Source organism: Peromyscus leucopus, chromosome 10 (genome assembly GCF_004664715.2).
Source record: "Peromyscus leucopus breed LL Stock chromosome 10, UCI_PerLeu_2.1, whole genome shotgun sequence".
Taxonomy (NCBI): Eukaryota; Metazoa; Chordata; class Mammalia; order Rodentia; family Cricetidae; genus Peromyscus; species Peromyscus leucopus.
The window spans coordinates 87161506-87179676 of record NC_051071.1 but is presented as its reverse complement, the minus strand read 5'-3'; the positions used below and the strand labels follow the sequence as shown (position 1 = coordinate 87179676).

The 18171-nt window shown below is 40.0% G+C and overlaps 1 protein-coding gene across 5 annotated transcripts in view; it reads right to left on the bottom strand.

The window, feature by feature from the left end:
• Positions 1–18171, bottom strand: part of Arhgap24 (Rho GTPase activating protein 24) — a 408858-nt gene that overhangs the window by 124143 nt on the left and 266544 nt on the right. The window contains exon 1 of one of the 5 annotated variants that reach the window (XM_028867290.2): positions 5833–5983. The exons of 3 other annotated variants lie outside the window; for them this stretch is intronic. The gene's annotated coding sequence lies outside the window, so the exon portion shown is untranslated. Of the gene's footprint in view, positions 1–5790; positions 5984–18171 lie in introns of those variants that run through there. One more of the 5 variants, XM_028867291.2, reaches the window with a different exon arrangement.

Genomic DNA, 18171 nt, shown 5'->3' with positions numbered 1-18171 from the left:
GAACCTTTTCCAGCTGCAGCCCTCCTGCTCACCGGCGTGATTGCCGGGGACTCGGTGCAGTCCAGCCTGCTACCTCTGGAGTGCTCAAGCACAAATCACAACTCCTCATTCTATCGCCCCAACAACAGAACTCCAGATCAGAGTCCTGCAAACTCTCTGTGAGGCCTCAGGCAAAAAAATCAGACTTAGGAAGGAACAGGATGAGCAAGGACACATTCTGGATTTTCACCTAACATCGCGTGGTTCTAGACAAAACATATTGTCACTACTCTGTAATTGTTTGTTCCTGGGAGCCTGAAAGGAGCAGAGAACAAGGGCTGTCAGTACGGAAGGCAGGCACGTTGGGCCCCTCATTTCTGCTACAGTGGAATGACTTCCACCACCCTGCTCATGGCAGCTAAGAGACATTGGTGTAGCATCTACTGTGTGCAAGGAGGCTCACGCTAAAACTGCTTCCATGACACTCGCGGCTTCAACCGTCTTTTAAGTCTTTGACTCCTTTAGATTTATGTTTGTGTATCAGACACTTTTTTATTTCTTTTCTAAGTGAGGTCTTGTACAAGTATTTGATATTCTTATTGGCTCTTTCTCTCCCTCCACCCCCACAGCTTTGAAATTCCACATGTTTATATGCTAAATTCCAGTGGGAAATGCCAATCACTTTATCCCTGGAATGGGAAAAGAAAACAGTGAGTTAAGAAACTCCATTCCCGTCCAAACAAGAATGCATTCTCTCCTGTTTAAAATATTTAGGGAATGAAAAGGTGAAGTGCAAGGGGAAATGTTTTGGTTTTGGAGGGTTCTTATTTAATCAAAGCAGGAGTAGAAGGAAAGGTTAATCTATCCCAATTTTAAGCGAATTATTCTGTCCACTATCTAATAGCAGCGCACACTGCTACTGAGTTGAGAAGTAGGGACCTTGCGGTGACAGTTTGCCAGGTCAGCTAAAACCTGAATTTCTAACGACTTCACACGTGTCTCTTGGCACATTTTAGGTTTGCTAGTGTAGGCACGGCTGGTTGTGGATTCTCGTATGTGATGAGGAGTGATGCTTTTGCTTGGTCAGAATCATCAACATTATTTTAATATTCTTTCTTTGTTAGGCAAATCAAGCTGACAACACTGAAGGCTTGTGGGGATCTTTAGACAATCCTGCCCCAGTGTGTGGTTGGTTGATTCGTTTACTGAATAACTACCAGACCAAATGATGGTTTAAACCAAAATTGAATGGTGAATCCACAAAGAGATCATTCTCTAAAGCAATTCTAGCCTAACTGGGGGTGACTAGAACCCTAATTTGGAAACATTTACTCGAGATCTATTTCAAATGATAAATACATGTATGGGGCAATAAATGTACTGAAAGCCAACAAAATGGCTGAAAAGCAATAAATCCTCTTTATTAAATGACCTAGTATATTTATTGCCCCATACATCCATTCTGCAGAACACCAAGAGCTGCAAGAGATGGACTCTCCATACTTGTTGAATACTTCATTATAAAAACATGCAGAGCATAATGATCTTTAAAATAGTTCATCAAAAAAGGATAATAAAAGTCTGTTTTCATTGATTTAAAAAGTACTGAATTAAAATTCTTGGACATTCTCTTAAAGCCCAATATGCCATCGAATACTTGGCAATACTTTCTTTGTGAAGAATGCCCATGCTCAGTAGAAATATTTTGAAGGTATATTAAACTATCTTGATGCTCTTTTACTAGGAAAAATTTGTATGTGTAGTGGTGGGTCTTAGGGATTAAACACATGGCCTTACACGTAAGCAGGTCCCACGACTCTGATCTGTACCCCAGCTTTTTGAGGATTCCTGGAATTGTACATTGATGAGAATGTTTGGGTTATTACACAAAGTTTACATTTAATTGATAATTAGTATTTTCTTAGAAATTGTGTGTATGACAAGATGTACCTACTTCCTAAGCCAGTGCTAGTACAAATAATTCAAATAACTAAACAGGAATTGTATTGATCATAACACATAGATATACACCTCAAATATCCAAACCCTAACTACAAAGCACTCTACAGTGCTGCTTTTTGAACACCAGCCCAACACCATAGGTGGACAATTTTAGTCATGGCCTCCGGAGGCAAACTGTGGTCAAGGCACAGGCCCTAAGAGTATGTATGGAATTACCTCCAGGTGGTTTAAGCATAAAATATTGTGAAAGCAAAATGAATTTCATATCTGGACCTGAGTTCTATACCCAAGAAATAGCATACATATCCAAATATGCCAAAATTCAGAATAATACAAACACAAACTGCAGCTGTGGTCCCTGGCATTTGGATAAGAAACAATCAGTTCCTTGGATACCACCTGTGATGGATGACCAAGGATAACCACAGTTAGAGTCCAGGTGTATCTTCTGGCACCTGCCTTTTCCTTTTCCTTAGAAGTCATTGAACATAAGATAAAAAGATAAGAAACTAAGGATGCAGGCCATTTGCTAAAGTGCTTTCTAGCATGCAAGAAGCCCTGGTTTTCCAAAACTTCATAAACAGGGTATGGCATCATCTGTCTGTGATCCCAGTACTCTGGAGGCAGAGGCAGGAAGATCCCAAGTTCAAGGCTGCCCTCTCTTACATAGAAAGTTTGAGGTTAAGCAGACGTGCAAGAAATGTCTGCAGTCTGTGTCTACGAAGAAGAACCTTGAGCTCCATCTATTCCTACTTCCGCTTCTGAGGACTTATAGGCCCGAATTCTGCTAAGGAGCCCTGTGACTATCAGGGCAAAGGCCTCAGAAAGAAATATCTCTTGCCGGGCGGTGGTGGCGCACGCCTTTAGTCCCAGCACTAGGGAGGCAGAGGCAGGCGGATCTCTGTGAGTTCGAGGCCAGCCTGGTCTACAAAGTGAGTTCCAGGAAAGGTGCAAAACTACACAGAGAAACCCTGTCTCGAAAAACCAAAAAAAGAAAAAAAAAAAAAAGAAAAAAAAAGAAAGAAAAGAAATATCTCAAGGAAATAGACATATCGTACTCTCTGCTTCCATGTGGCCTCTCTGCATACAACTTAGGCCTACCTAGAGGCCAGGATGTAAGACTCAGGAGTTCTGTGTAAATTCACTATGCTGTGGGAAGCTATGCTTCTTTGAGAGACAACAAGAAGCAGAACAAAACTTAGTGGCTAGTTACCAGCTAGAACTCATGAGAGTACTGGAAGCCAGGTCCGTGTGTCTGTCATCCTCATCTCAGCCTAACCAAACAGTGCCAGTCAATGGAGACAACTCGTGGAGGCTTCCAAGTCCACACATAAATGGTAGGCCTGGCAGGCACAGCAAACAGTCATTTCCTGCACAGTGACCCTGTGGCTCCCTCTTTCCCTTGGCCACCCTATTTCTTGCTCAGGCAGTGAGCAGATCATTCACTTGACATCAGAGAAGATGGGCTCTTCTCTTCTCTAGGGGTAAAACATTACTGACTTCTCACCAAACTGTAGGTTGCTCAATGATAGTGAATATAAATCAAAAGAAGTGTCATTTAGTAAATTAAAGATGTAGTAGTAACATTAAAGACTAGACTGAAAAAACATAAATCTGAAATAAAAACTGTGGAAGCAAGAACACAACATGCTATTATATTTAATCATTTTTAAAAGTCTAGATATTTATCATATATAAATAACAAAACACCATTTTTTTATTAAGGGAGCTTAGTTGCATCAGAATAAATGTATTTGAATAGGCTGAGATATGCTTTGAGATCAGGGCCTTTAATCTGTAAATTTTTTTTCCTTTTATTTTATTTTACAATACCATTCAGTTTTACATATCAGCCACAGATTCCCTTGTTCTCCCCCCTCCTGCCCAATCTGTAAATTTTTTGGACCTCTTTTCACGAAGTCAGCTAGTCATCTAAAGAATAAACACAGACGCCACTCAAGGTCCTTTTCCTCTGCTTAGATTGATTATGCCTCATCCAGGATGATGATCCAGCCTTTTGCATGAAAGATGAGCATGGATACAAATGGGCCACACTTGAATATTGGAGCCTGATATCATCAGAGAACTATGGACACTCTAGTGCTTGTATCACAGGGGTAAGGATGTCTTTAAAGTCATAGAACTGAAGTTATGTTAAGCACTTCAAACAAATTACCCAAAATGTAGATTATGGCAGTGGATACCCAGTAGAGTTAAGAATCCAATAGAAGAACAGAACAGCTATGATCAATCCTCTGCATTCCTCAGCCACGGCTGTGACATGAATTATGCTGTTTTCACTCACTTGGAAATCATGCAGATGGTAGAGTCAGGTTATTTCTGTGAATCAGTTCACAGGCTCTCACACAGATTCTGAAAGCAGGAAGCCACTAGCAGAGGGCTCAAGGCATTAAGCAATCCCTAGGTGTGTGAAAACAGGTGACATTCTAGCTTGGAGCTTCCAAACATTCCTGCTAAAATGACAGAGGGGGGATGGACAATGTGAACAATGTCTGTTATTTGCTGACTGTTTTAAATAAGTTTAAACGCATTGAATTTTAAACATGTTTACTGCATTCATTTCCAGAGTCTACCTACATATAAGCTAATTTTAAATAAACATTTTAAAGGCATTATGTTAATTGTTTTGCTCTTTGCATTAGAATTCTATTTAATTAGTACAGACATGTACATTCCTCAAGTTGACAACATATTTTACTAAACTTTTTTCTTGGCCACGCTTCTGCTGACTCTGAATTCCCTTAGGTGTGGCGTTGTTCTTTCGTTAGAAATTCAACATCTGAGGCTGCAGGGCACTTCACTGCCCCTTCACAATGACTCTTCACCTCATACGGTGTCCCTGTCCCTTTTCAAAACTCAGTAGCTTTTCTGATTTTTTTTCTAATCCTTCTTATACAAAATCTGAATCCTATACTTTCCCCCTTTCTGAGATATGACCCATGAGTGAAAATACCCTATATATTTATTTAGCCACTATGAAACCATATACCTTCTTTACATATTTTACAGGTTTAATTTGGTAGCTAGCATGCTGTGGTGGCTCAGGATTAAGGGCCATCTGTTTACCCAAGAACATGGGTTAGTGCCTGTTGTTAGAACTCAGGAGGATGTATGCAATGTCCCCACATACTCTCACAAGCTCATACAGTATCTGTGTTATCTAGTAGACACAGAACTTGAAGTTGTACAATTTAAATGTACTCAGAAAAAAATTTATATGCTGCTAAGTTAACTAGAAGCATATCAGAAGATAAATATTATAGAGTTTTCTTTTGGTTCTGAGATATTTTAAAATATCACACACACACACACACACACACACACACACACACACACCTGTGCCATGGACACACACATACAGATGATAAAGCAGAAGTTTCAGTTTGCTAAGTAAATGCATAGAAGCTCCACACTTCTTCTGTCCTTTGACCATCCCGGGAGACTCTACTTCAGAAAGTTTCAGTGCTTAACATGTGGGGAAACAAAGCATGCATCACACCATGAATTTAAAAATAGTAATTCAGACTTCTAGCTAAAGCAGTTGTAACACGCCTTCCAGTTAGCACTGGGAATCTGTATAAGGACAGGCACGACACTTGGCAGCAGCGATTAACGAGAGAACTCAAAGAGACGCACTAAATGACCACACTGCAGGGGAGGAAGAGCAGCTCCACGTCCAGTTTGTTGCCGTGATCAGACACGTACTGTGGAGAGCTGAAGGGACTCTGATGGTGAACAAGGGCATAAACAAAGCCACACACAGTCAACAACCTAAATTTTTGGTGATATATGTACCCCCACATTATCAAGCATAATCAACAGCAATACCTGGCAATTTGTCTCCAGATTAAGGAACAGCCCCGCTCTCACCTTGCACAAACACACACTTCAGTGGTCAGTGACAGATGCAGGCTGGGAGACTCAGCAGCTGCTCTGCCCTGAGCGGCTTAGCTCGCACTCCAGCCGGCTCAGGTCCCACTCTGTTTGCTCACTGCAGTTTCTCCCATGACTCTATCACCCAGGAATGGAAGCCACGGCTTGCTCTCAGCGCTAGTGGACTATCGAGCCCAGGTAAAAAATGCTGAGTTCTGCAAGGTTACGACAAGGTGAACACAAGCCAGGGGGAGGGCACGGGGAAGAGGAGGGGCTGTGAAGCAAAGACCCTAAACTCCAGACACTTTGCCTTTGGAGAGAGTCTAAGCCCCATAAATCAGAACGGGGACAACAGGAGGTCAGAGAACAGTGAAGCTGAGATTCTTAAGTGGCATTGAGCCAATCAGCCAACCCAGGGGCATGCTTCAAGCAGTGATTCTCTCTCTCTCTCTCTCTCTCTCTCTCTCTCTCTCTCTCTCTCTCTCTCTCTCTCTCTCACACACACACACACACACACACACACACACACACACACAAGCACACACCACTGGCAGGCATCAGTGTAGCTACACTAATTAACTAGACACTTTTTTTTTCAAGCCATGAGGGTTTTGCTGATATTTTCCAGGTAACGAAGTTAAAGAGGGATCTAATACAATTAAAACATTTGCCAGTATCAAATAATACTTTTAAGAGAAAAATATTTTTGATCCATATTATCTCATATTACATCTTCATTTGAGGCACACATGCTGGAATTATGCAACAATCTCCCATGCTAAAGAAATAGAATGATGTAGGGTTTTTATAAAGCTGACAGAATGAATTTAAAATTTCTTGTAAAAATTCCTACCATTCCTTTTCAAGACTGTTCTTGACTTACACTCACATTTCAATACTGGCAGACCTCAAGAAGGCATTTCTATAACATGTACATGTTTGCTCCAGACTGATACAATTATTATTGTAGATGATTCTCCGTTGATGGTTTCCAAAGTTTACTTCTCCTAGTTTTACTTTCTCTGAAGTGAGGGAGGAACAATTTCAGGCTTTCAAGTGTTTTATGAAATACTCTTTCTTCCTAGTAGCATGGTTTTCCCCACAGGCAAATCATTAGTTACTGAGCTATACAAGGATTGCGTGGATGAGAGGCTGACCCCACCCTTTAGCCCTCACCCCCCCATCCTCCAAATCCTGCTCTCCACCTGCTGTGTGTTTATCCTCCTAGGCATCAGTCTTTGCTGCCAGCACCCGCTTTGTCTTCTTTCTGGGCTGGTGGGGGCGAAATGGAACAATGTTTGGGTCAAAATGCTTTGTACAGTGTGGAATCCTGGGGAAAGGACACTTAGCCGCCTTCCCTCCCTCCGGGTGCCCTGCTGAGTGTTGTGGTTGTGAATTGACGTCCATTTTCCAGGACCCCTTGGGCTCTATAGAGAGTGATTGCTTGAAGTGGGCTATAAATAGAGCTAATGATTTTATTGAACCACTGTCCTCAGGTCTTGATGGCAGTCACTGTAGGGCCAATGGCCGGAGTGAGATAATTGTGAGCAACATGGCTTCCATCCAGGCTGGGAGGAAGGATGGAACAGAGCAGTCGACACTTTGCTAGAGTGCCAGTGTGCATCACAGGCTTCGCAGTTACCCTGGTGTCCTGGTGGACTCTCGGTGGGGGCTGGAGAAGTCGATTAGTGGAGGGGAAAGGCTGGAGACGGAATGCTCAGCTCACTGCTGAGTTAATTCGGTAGCACGTGCATCTGGGCACTCACGCTGCTGTTCCTACAGTTAGTTATGCATTATTTAGAAGTTAGGTTGTGGGAGACACAGAGGAGGGAGGCTGATGAGGAGCAGGAAAGGAATTAACAATGTGGCTCCATCTGTGTTGTAGAAATACACAGGGCTGGGAGGCTTAAGAAAGGAATGCTGCCTCCGTTAATTCTCATAATAACCCTAGGAGGCAGCTCCTATTATCCCTTTCCGCGGTGGTGAGAATAATTAGCCTGCACACTGTTAACTAGTGATTAGTAGAATTTAAATTACAGCCAAGTCCTTTATGACCCAGAGTCCCCATAGCCTGGGCTAATCAGTTAACTTGTAACTTTCTCAGAAAAAGAGTGAAGTTTGGTTTTTATACTGTGAGAAGGCAGAAACTGCAACCTGACAAGCAAATTCCTTCACTGTGTTTACAAGGTAAGTCAACTTATATAGAATGCAGAGATTTTAAGGAAAATACATTTTGATTTTTTTCAGCAATGAACTAGTTGTAAGATGCAGAAAAAGAATTTGATTTTTAGGTTTACTAAAGTTTTAGTTATCTGTATTTGTACATGTTTATATGCAGGCCATGTACACATTGAGTGTGGTTCCTGAGGAGGCCATAAGAGGGTGCCAGATCTCTTGCAGTGGAATGTGCACACCTAGTGTGGGTTCCCATAGAGGCCGTAAGAGGGAGCAGCTGAAGTTACAGGTGGTTTTGAATTGTCCAACATGAGTGCTGGAAAACAAACTCAGGTTCTCTGCAAGAACAATACCTCTCCTAATCGCCAAGCCAGTTTACCCATCATCCTGGGAGTAAGGTTTTTTGTTTTTTTTTTCATCTTTCTTTATTAAGATATTTTCTACTCACTCTACATACCACCCACAGATCCTCCCTCCTCCCACCCCCAGCCCTCTCTCCCAAGCCGCCCCACATGCCCACATCTCCCAAGTCGAGGTCTCCCGTGGGGAGTCAGCAGAGCCTGGCACACTGAGCCTAGGCAGGTCCAAGTCCCTTCCCACTGCACCAAGGCTGCTGCTGCGCAAGGCTTCACACCACAGGCACTGGATTCCCAAAAGCCTGCCCATGCACCAGGGATGGATCTTGATCCCCCTGCCTGGGTGCCCCCAAACATATCGAGCTAAACAACCATCTTCTGTATCCAGAGGGCCTAGTCCAGTCCCAAGGGGGCTCCACAGCCACTAGCCTACAGTTCATGGGCTTCCACTAGTGTGGTTGGCCATCTCTTCACGTCTTCCCATCATGACATCCCCTGTCTGCAGTATCCCTCCTTTCTCTTATGGACTGGATTCCCAGAGCTCAGCCTGGTGCCTGGCCATGGATCTCTGCATTTGCCTCCATCAGTCACTGGATGAAGGCTCTATAATGAGAGTAAGTTTTGATATTATGTGCTAATATTCTTTTTGTTGCTTAAGTGGGATCCTGTCTGTCTTCAAATTAAAGAAACAAGTTCAGACATTGTCTCTATAATAAAACGCTCCTTTCCCTTCAAAATACAACGAATGCATTATTTTGTTTGACTGTGTTTAAATTATGAGATTTTGAAGATTGCCCTAAAATGAAACAAGGCAATCTCTTCTTAAGATGGCTATTTATTTATTTATTTATTTATTTATTTATTTATTTATTTTGCCAAGTGTGGCATTGAGTTGAGTAGTATTAGAAGAATGAGATTTTCAGCAACTTGGGTTGAGGATGTTAATGAAATATCAAGTTTGTTCCATGAAGTTCACTGAAAAGCTGCTGTGGCAAGGTTCTGAATGGCAGCTCTCTGTGGGGTGCTCATGCTGTGGCTCAGGGCTAAGCCCAGCTAGGACATGCCTCTGTTGTGTCTCCTTCCAGACAGCCCAGTTTCTCTCAGCTCCCCATGCTGCAAAGATTGTTTCTACCTTTCATCCTGTTTCACACACGTTGCAACTTTGAGTTTGCCTGGCGATACAGTGTCTCTGACTTATAAATCCCAGTCTTCAGAGCACGCCACCCAAAAGCTTTCAGGAGACCAGGCTTCTTGGTCCTCCCTAACCTAACCCAGAAGGCTGTACATTTGAACACCTTGCAACAGCAGTCAATATGTTGTTTCAGGTACTGCCACTACAGGTAGGAGCCATCCTTATTCTCCTTGGCCATTGGCTAAGGCAGCAATAATAAAAAAATGATGCAAATAAATGGCAAAGAAATCAATTATAGAGGAAAAACCAACGTGTGGACTTTCATTTAAGTTTTTTTTTTCAAGTTAAGTACTGAATTATGGAGCAACACAACGCCAGATGCTGGGTGCCTGTCTGTATTGCCAGCCTTGGAAGGCAGAAGCGGGGGGGGGGGATCAGGCATTAAAGGGCTTTCTTGGCTACCTTGCGAGTTTGAAGACAGGCTGGCTATAGAGGAACCTGTCTCAAAAAACAAAACCAAGCCAACAAAACAACAACAAAACCAGTGGCGTCTTAAATATCCAGTTACTGCATCAGTGAAGAATCTTCCCTTTCCTGGGGTGTTGGGCATTGCTACTGAACTTAAAATATTTACTTTATTGCTTACTCTGGAGATAGTAGATTTCCCTGAAGAACTGGAATTTTATAAGTTAATGTGCTGTGAAACCTGTCATGACATATACAACACACTTCAAATGGGAAAAAACATTTTCTTATGTCTAAAATCATTTTTCTCCAATAAAGATACAAGCAGAATTATTTTAAAAAACAGCAAATGACTCCAATGATCATTTAAATAAAATCCACTAATACAAGTTAATTGTTGCTTAGTTCAGAAAATTAAAAATGAACATAGAATATAGTACACTGTCTTCACATCATTATACTGCCCCATTCAATACTTGGAACATATTTGAAATATTTATAAAAACATAGCTTTATAGTATAATCATCCCATCACTTCCACCATACACACACGGAATATGTCACAGCAGGTCATTCTCTGCAGGAACCAGGAGCCTGCACCAGGTGATTATAGGCCAGATGCCTTTCCAACTACATGCTGTATTCGGGGCTCTATATATAAGGAAGCTGCTGTGCATGGGGACATAAACTCCTGTTCTTCAGCAAGTGGAACCATGAGGGTAAATCTAAAGCATGGACCTCATGGCGCCTAGTTCTCAATATACATCCAGATGCCAGGATGTAATCAGGACTGAAGTTACAGGATTATTTTAAGGTTTTCGAAGACACATTTTTTTTTTCCCGAGACAGGGTTTCTCTTGTGTAGCTTTGCGCCTTTCCTGGAACTCACTTGGTAGCCCAGGCTGGCCTCGAACTCACAGAGATCCACCTGCCTCTGCCTCCCGAGTGCTGGGATTAAAGGTGTGTGCCACCACCGTCCGGCCCACATTTTTTTTTTTACATTGTAAATTGTAATATATGTATAGTATGTGTATTATTGTATGTATTGCATATTACATGATGTAATAATGAATCACTAAAATATATTAAAATAGTGGACACAGTATTATTGTAATTTTGTAGTCAATATTTAGCAGTATAGAAAAGAATCTGAAATGTTTTACTATGTTAACAGCATTTTTCTCTAAGCAATGAGACAATAGAAATTTTATTTTTCATTTGATGTTTGCTTTTGGAAATGTTCTGCATTAGCTTCAACATAGTAAAATACACACACAGAGAGAAGAAAGAGAACAGCAACTGTAGGTAATGATGTGGGGATCAGTTTTTAAAATGCATCTTTTGACAAAGCAACTTTGTCATGCTTATAATCTCTGCAAGTGGAAAAGTTCAGTAAGACATAACTACCATGAATTGTAACACTTGTATCAAATTATTCATGAGTATCATTAACAAAATTCTGAACACTGAAGAATCATAAGAAAAATACAAAGCAGCTTGATATTTTTGATTTTTTTTTTTTTTTTTTTTTTTGGTTTTTCGAGACAGGGTTTCTCTATGTAGCTTTGTGCCTTTCCTGGGACTCACTTGGTAGCCCAGGCTGGCCTCGAACTCACAGAGATCTGCCTGCCTCTGCCTCCCAAGTGCTGGGATTAAAGGCATGCGCCACCACCTCCCAGGTGATTTTTTTAGTATATGCAAAATAATACAGGAAAATGCAAGCATGTGTACATCTGTATGCATTTGTGTACAAATTCCAATATGGAGAGAATGGATATAGCACAATTGTCAACAGTGTGGTGTGCATTTACGAAAATACAGTCACAGTTTTGAGGGAATTGCCTATCACTAGATGAGGAATAGTGAGTTATCAGTATAAATAAGACCCAAAACAAATCTACCATCATCTAAGAGGTCCTGCTGCTCTAGCACGTTCGAGTGACCTCAATAATGGCAACACAAATTAGCTAGTGGAGAGCAGGCCTGTGGGAGACACGGCATGTATGGAGAGCAGAGGTGAGGGAGGCGGCCTGTGTGGAGAGCAGAGGTGAGGGAGGCGGCCTGTGTGGAGAGCAGGCCCGTGAAGAGGTGGCCTGTGGGGAGGCGGCAAGCATGAGCGATGCTACTTTGGACTTGTACTTCCATTTGTACTTTACAGATCTGTTCGCAGCCTGTTAATGGCACAGCAAGTGTGGATCTGCCACATCTACGTTTCTTGAGGGGAAAAGTCTTTAAATTAAAAATCTTAACACCAGTCAAAATATTTAGATTAAACCTAAAGTTAATTCACCTATTAACTGATTTGTTAGTCCATTGAAATTATATTTGAAAGACTGGACAAAAAAAAAAAAAAAAACCAGACCAAACTCACACAAATTAAGCATTTTACTTTTCAATAGTTAATATATAACAATGGGTTACCTTTTTACATGCAAACACATTTTTTCTAATATGTTTCCATGAAGAAAAAGCTTCATTAGTGACACACACCATTTCAAAAGAAAGAGATCTGCCCCGTGAAGAGTTAATACAAATGTAACTGGGAGCTGACCATACCCTGTTATCACAGAGCCAGAAGCTCAAAGATAAAACACTTCATATTTTTAATATAACAACCTGATTAACGCTATTAATGAAAAACAGAAAAGACTAGTGCTCATGTTATACCTTCCCTAGGGCCTGCACTAAGCAAAGGTATGCACTGACATCATTACTATTCTATAGTTCAGGTATTACATTTTGGTTATTAAAAACGAGTAGCAAATGGGTACAGTTATGTCACATTTATGTGGAGCAAGGTAATGTCCTGCTAAGTCTCATCTTGGTTCATAAGAAAATAAAAAAGTTTCTAAATATGCATTTTTATAAAAATAATACTCAAAAATTAGTTTTAGGGTGATACTCTATTGAGTGAAAGACAGTATTATGATTTAGTTTAATATATTCAATGGAGCACTCATACTGTGCCTCTTGTATGAAAGTTAATAGCTTCCTCTGCGAATATATTTCTATTTAAATATAAGGATCTAGACATTGAAGAAAACTGTATCTGTTGCTGAATCTCCTAAATGTTATCTGTATAATCTCTCTACCTACCTATAAACATAGACATACACATGTATACTACATATGTGTATTCCAACCCTTTTGTATGCACACGTGTGTAGAGTGTTCAAAGATAGAATTTTAACTATATAGTCATAGTTTCTGTAAGCATTTATTTACTATTTCTCTGAAAACATTTTATAGGAATTTTTCTTATACCTACAGTCTTCAAAAAGATATTATAAAATACACTGAAAGTTTCAAAATGGATAAAAAAATCATTTGTTATTTCAAAGTATTTACAGCATTTGGGGGCATTAATATAATATAGTTTCTACATTTCACTATTGGGGTTGTGACTCAATTTCTTCCAGGTTTCTGGAAGATAACAATTAATACTGTTATAAAACTGAGAGCATTTCTATTTTTCTCTTAGATTTTATTCTCGAAGTTTTCTCTTAGAACAAATTTCTAGAGAAAAAGGAGCACAATGTGAAAAGTTTTTCCTTAGGATCATTGTCTTGGGAAAACATAGCCTACATTAACGATCACGTATTTATTTGTGGAGTACAGACTGAGTGTGGAAAGCAGCCATTTACAACTAATTGTTATAAATTCTACAGATGCCTTAACCCAATTTTCTGTGTGCAATTGTTCTAAATTTGTTCACAATTAAAAATTGTATTTATTTCTAATCCTAGAACAAAAACAGATAGTATCCAAATAAAACATAAATAAAATTTGATGCTAATGTTTGCATAAATGCTGGCTTTATTTTCCTGCTAATGTCTAAATGTCCTCTGCATACATTCTAATTACCACCTTCAGAGGAAGCCACTGCCATCAGTCTAAGAAGTTCCATATACAGATCCTTCAAAGGTTTCAAAGTACAGGATCAATAAAAACATCTGTATTCATAGTTCATAACAGGACTGTTTCCATGCACAAATCATCCAGCCACTACAAAGGCATGTCTAAGCTTCTTCATATTTTACTCTCAGAGTTTTAATAGGTTTCTGGTTTTGGTGTTTGCAGCTGAACGCTGGACTACAGGCATGAAAGGCTGATGCTCTCCTACTGGGCTATAGCCCCATTTTTAATAGGCATTTTAAAATTGCTATTTTGGTGCTTGTGCAATATGCTTGCATAGTTTTTCATATTATTTAAACTAGAAAACATAAAGGAACAATGAAAACAAATTTAGATCATATGTAATTTGAATTCTTAATCTTCAACTATGTCAAGAAATAATACTCAAGAAGGCCACATTTTAGCTCTGTGAGTCCACAGTAAAATACAAAGTGAAAAAAATAATAAATGTTGATTGATTTAAAAAAATAAAATCTACATATGCTGAAGAACATTATGTTAAGACAGCAAAAATTTACACTAATATAAATGTTCTTATCCACTGCTCCACCAAATTTACTCTAACAATTAAAATTATGGGAAGGAAGGGTAATTGGGAAAATAAGGAAATTCACCAGTAAGAACCAGCAGCAAAGGCAGAGAAGGGATGAGAATAGAAATGAGTCAGACTCCCCCATTTCTCAACTGAGCAACCAAGGCCTGCTACACCCATCTCTGCTTCCATTTCAACTGCTAGATAAGAGCGTTGCAGATGTAGAAACCACAAGCACACCAAGAACCCAAGAAGTTGGCATCCCATGAGCATCTACACCAAAGTTTTTAAGTTGTCCATTGTATTGGCTTTGCAGAAACCTGACATTTACTGCCAGGCTCCTCTAGGCATGGGCTATGATGTATGGCCATCAGCTCATACCTATATGTATGTGTAAAGTCAAGAATAGAAACATGCATTAATGCTAAATTTATAAGCATATCTACAGGGTCTTCACGGCTGCACTTTCCCTACAAACAAAATAATCATTCTCAAAAACACATCTCATAGTCACTTGTTTCATAGGCCCATGACATTTTCCATCAGGAAGGGGTGCAGGGTGGTGGTGTTATAGCTCAGTAATACAGCACTTGACGAGCTTACAGGAAGCCTTGGTTGGGTACAGAGCTCAGCACTGAAAAGAAAAGAATGAAAGGAAAAGGAGACAAATAATGCTATCAATTGTAGAAGGGATAAAACATGGCCGAGACCTTGTGAAAGAGAAAATTAGTAACAGGTAAAAGATGTAGCCAAAGGTAACTGAAATAAACAGCTCTAACCTCAGTAAGGAGCCAATGGTAGGTTTGTTTGTTTGAGGCAAGTTCTAGTACAGCCTGGGCTACAGAGTAAGTTCCAGGGTAGTGTGAGCTACATAGGGAGTACTAGGGTATCCATATGTTTTATTAAATAAAAACAAAGGGGGATAGAGACCAGGACTCCAAAAGCTGGGAGAATGGGACACAGATGCAGAACCTTCTAACTGGAACATCATTAAACCAGCTAAACAGCCAATCAAATCGTACCATAAACTGACTCCGGGACCCTGGATAAAAAGGAAAATTTGATGATAAATTATCTCTAGATGTCCTCATACTGGTAGAATCATCTTCACTGTACTGCTAATACTTGTTTAAAATTTTTATCATGTGTACAGTTATTAATCCTGAAAAATAAATTATGTTGGAAAACTGCCATTTTTATCTGATATTTATCAAATTAATAATTCAACAAATGTCCATATGCTTTATCACGTCTTTTCCTAACTGTAATGCAGTGTTATTTTCTGCTTATGGATCCCGCTGGGTACAGAACACTGGAGATTACATGTGCAGAACTATTAAATTAAACTTCACTCACCCTGTATACAAAAAGTAATTAAAACCCAAAATAAGAACAGAAATAGGCAAAGACACAATAAACTACGTGGATGTTAACTTGACTTCATCCTGGAAAATGATCCCCAAAGTATAGACAGTGAAATAAAACAGAAAAGTGGGGCTAAAGCAGACAAAAAACAACCAAAAGTGAAGAGACAACCTACAGAATGGGAGAAAATACTTACAAAACAAAAACAATTTTGGGTTAGTATCCAAATATATAAGAGTTCACTGAACAGCAGTAAAAGTGAGCCAGGGATATGAGGAGACATTTCTCAAAAGGTACGCAATGACCAGCAGCTATATGGAGCAGTGCGCAATATTATTAGTAACCAGCAAAAGACAGATCAAAACCACAAGTGGGTCATCACCTCAGATCTCTTTGTATGGCTTTTGTCAGAAAGACAGATTATAATAAGTGCTGGCAAAGGCGTGGAGAAAGGATACCCTTGTAAACTCTTGATTGGAGTATAAATTGGTACGATCATGTCAGGAAGCAGTATGGGGTTTCATCAAAGAACTAAAAATAGAACTATGATAAGATCCAGCAATCCTACTTCTGGGAATATATCCAATGGAAATCAAATTAGTATTTCAAAGAGATGTCTACACTCCCATGTGCACTCTGGCATGATTTACAATAGCTAAGATAACACTCAGTCTAAGTGTTCTCTGACAGATGAGTGAAAAAACACTGCCCTACACACACACAAACACACACACACACACACACACACACACAAACACACACACAAATACAACACACTTCATAGATTAATATATCTGTAAAATCAAATATTAGTCTTTTAGGAGAATCTTTGTCATCTCCTGCTATATGGATGGACTTGAAAGATGTTTTGCTGGTTGAAGTGGAGCCAGCACAGGAAGACAGATATTGTGTGCTGTACTTATACTGGCATCTAAAAATGTCAAACTGATAGAAGTAGAGGACAAAATTGGCTGTCAGCATTTGAGGAAGGCAGATGGGATCATGTTTCTGAAAGGACAGAGACCTGTTTGGGAGAATGCATAAGCTCTCTTTAGCCAATGCACACTACACTTAAAACTCTGATTAGTTGAGAACATATGTCTGAGTTTAATAAATGTATTAACTAGTTTAACAGTGGTCATCATTTTATAATGTTTCCACATATTAAAACACTAGACTATAGACTATAAGGATATACAATTCACATTTCTCAGTTATTACTAGGATACTGGGAGAGGCAAATGAAGCGGCAGGTTGTTCTTCGACATTTACCTACAACAAAAAGGATTCACAGGCCCAAGTGGCACAATGGAAAAGTTACTTAGTTTTACTTTGAGGAATTATATCATAATTTAAAGATATGGAAAAGATCATAGAGCTTTTATAACTGAGACACTTACTCCTCAGGCAAGATGTACCTTGCCAACAGCCTCATAGATACTGAATGCCTGAGTCAGGCCCAAGAAATGTAATTTTTTCTATTTGATTTGTATTTTATTGAATAAAATATCTTGCCCAAAATTCCGACTCAGATAGTCAGATCTGCTGTGGGATGTTCTGTATGTTAAATGTGTTGCTCTGATTGGTTAATAAATAAAACACTGATTGGCCAGTAGCCAGGCAGGAAGTATAGGCAGGAAAAGGAGAGGAGAATTCTGGGAAGTAGAAGGCTGAGGCAGAGAAACACTGCCAGCTGCCGCCATGAAAAGCAAGATGTAGGGTGCCGGTAAGCCATGAGCCACATGGCAACTTATAGATTAATAGAAATGGGTTAATTTAAGATAGAAGAACTAGATAGCAAGAAGCCTGCCACAGCCATACAGTTTGTAAGCAATGTAAGTCTCTGTGTTTACTTGGTTGGGTTTGAGCAACTGCAGGACTGGCGGGTGAGAGAGATTTGTCCTGACTGAGTGGGCCAGGCAGGACTGGAGAAAACTCCAGCTACACAGGTCTTTCTCTCACTGTTACTGATTCAACTAATCAAAGCAAGACAGTGGATGGGAATTCAAATGTAACCCTCTTTATGGCACCAAGAGAACACCTCCCCTGTCACATAGGGCACTCAAGGTACACCCAGGCTCTTGCTATTCTATCAAGTCTTCAGGCATCTGTCTCTTATAGCTGTGCTCTTTATTCAGCCTTGATGAAAGAGTCCCTACATCAGGGAATGAGGTGATTCCTTTCTAGAAAGCTGAGAAGGAAGGCCCTTAGACTAAGATCTAAGCATCACAGAGACACATGGCAGCTGCAGAAAAATATCCTGGAATATCAACCACAGAGTCTCAGAAGAGCCTGGGGTGTAAGTGAGAGATCCTCTGGACAGTCTATGTGGGAGATAGATTATTTGCTTTGCTATGCTTAATTTCCATTGGCTATTGCTTTCAGAATCCATCCTT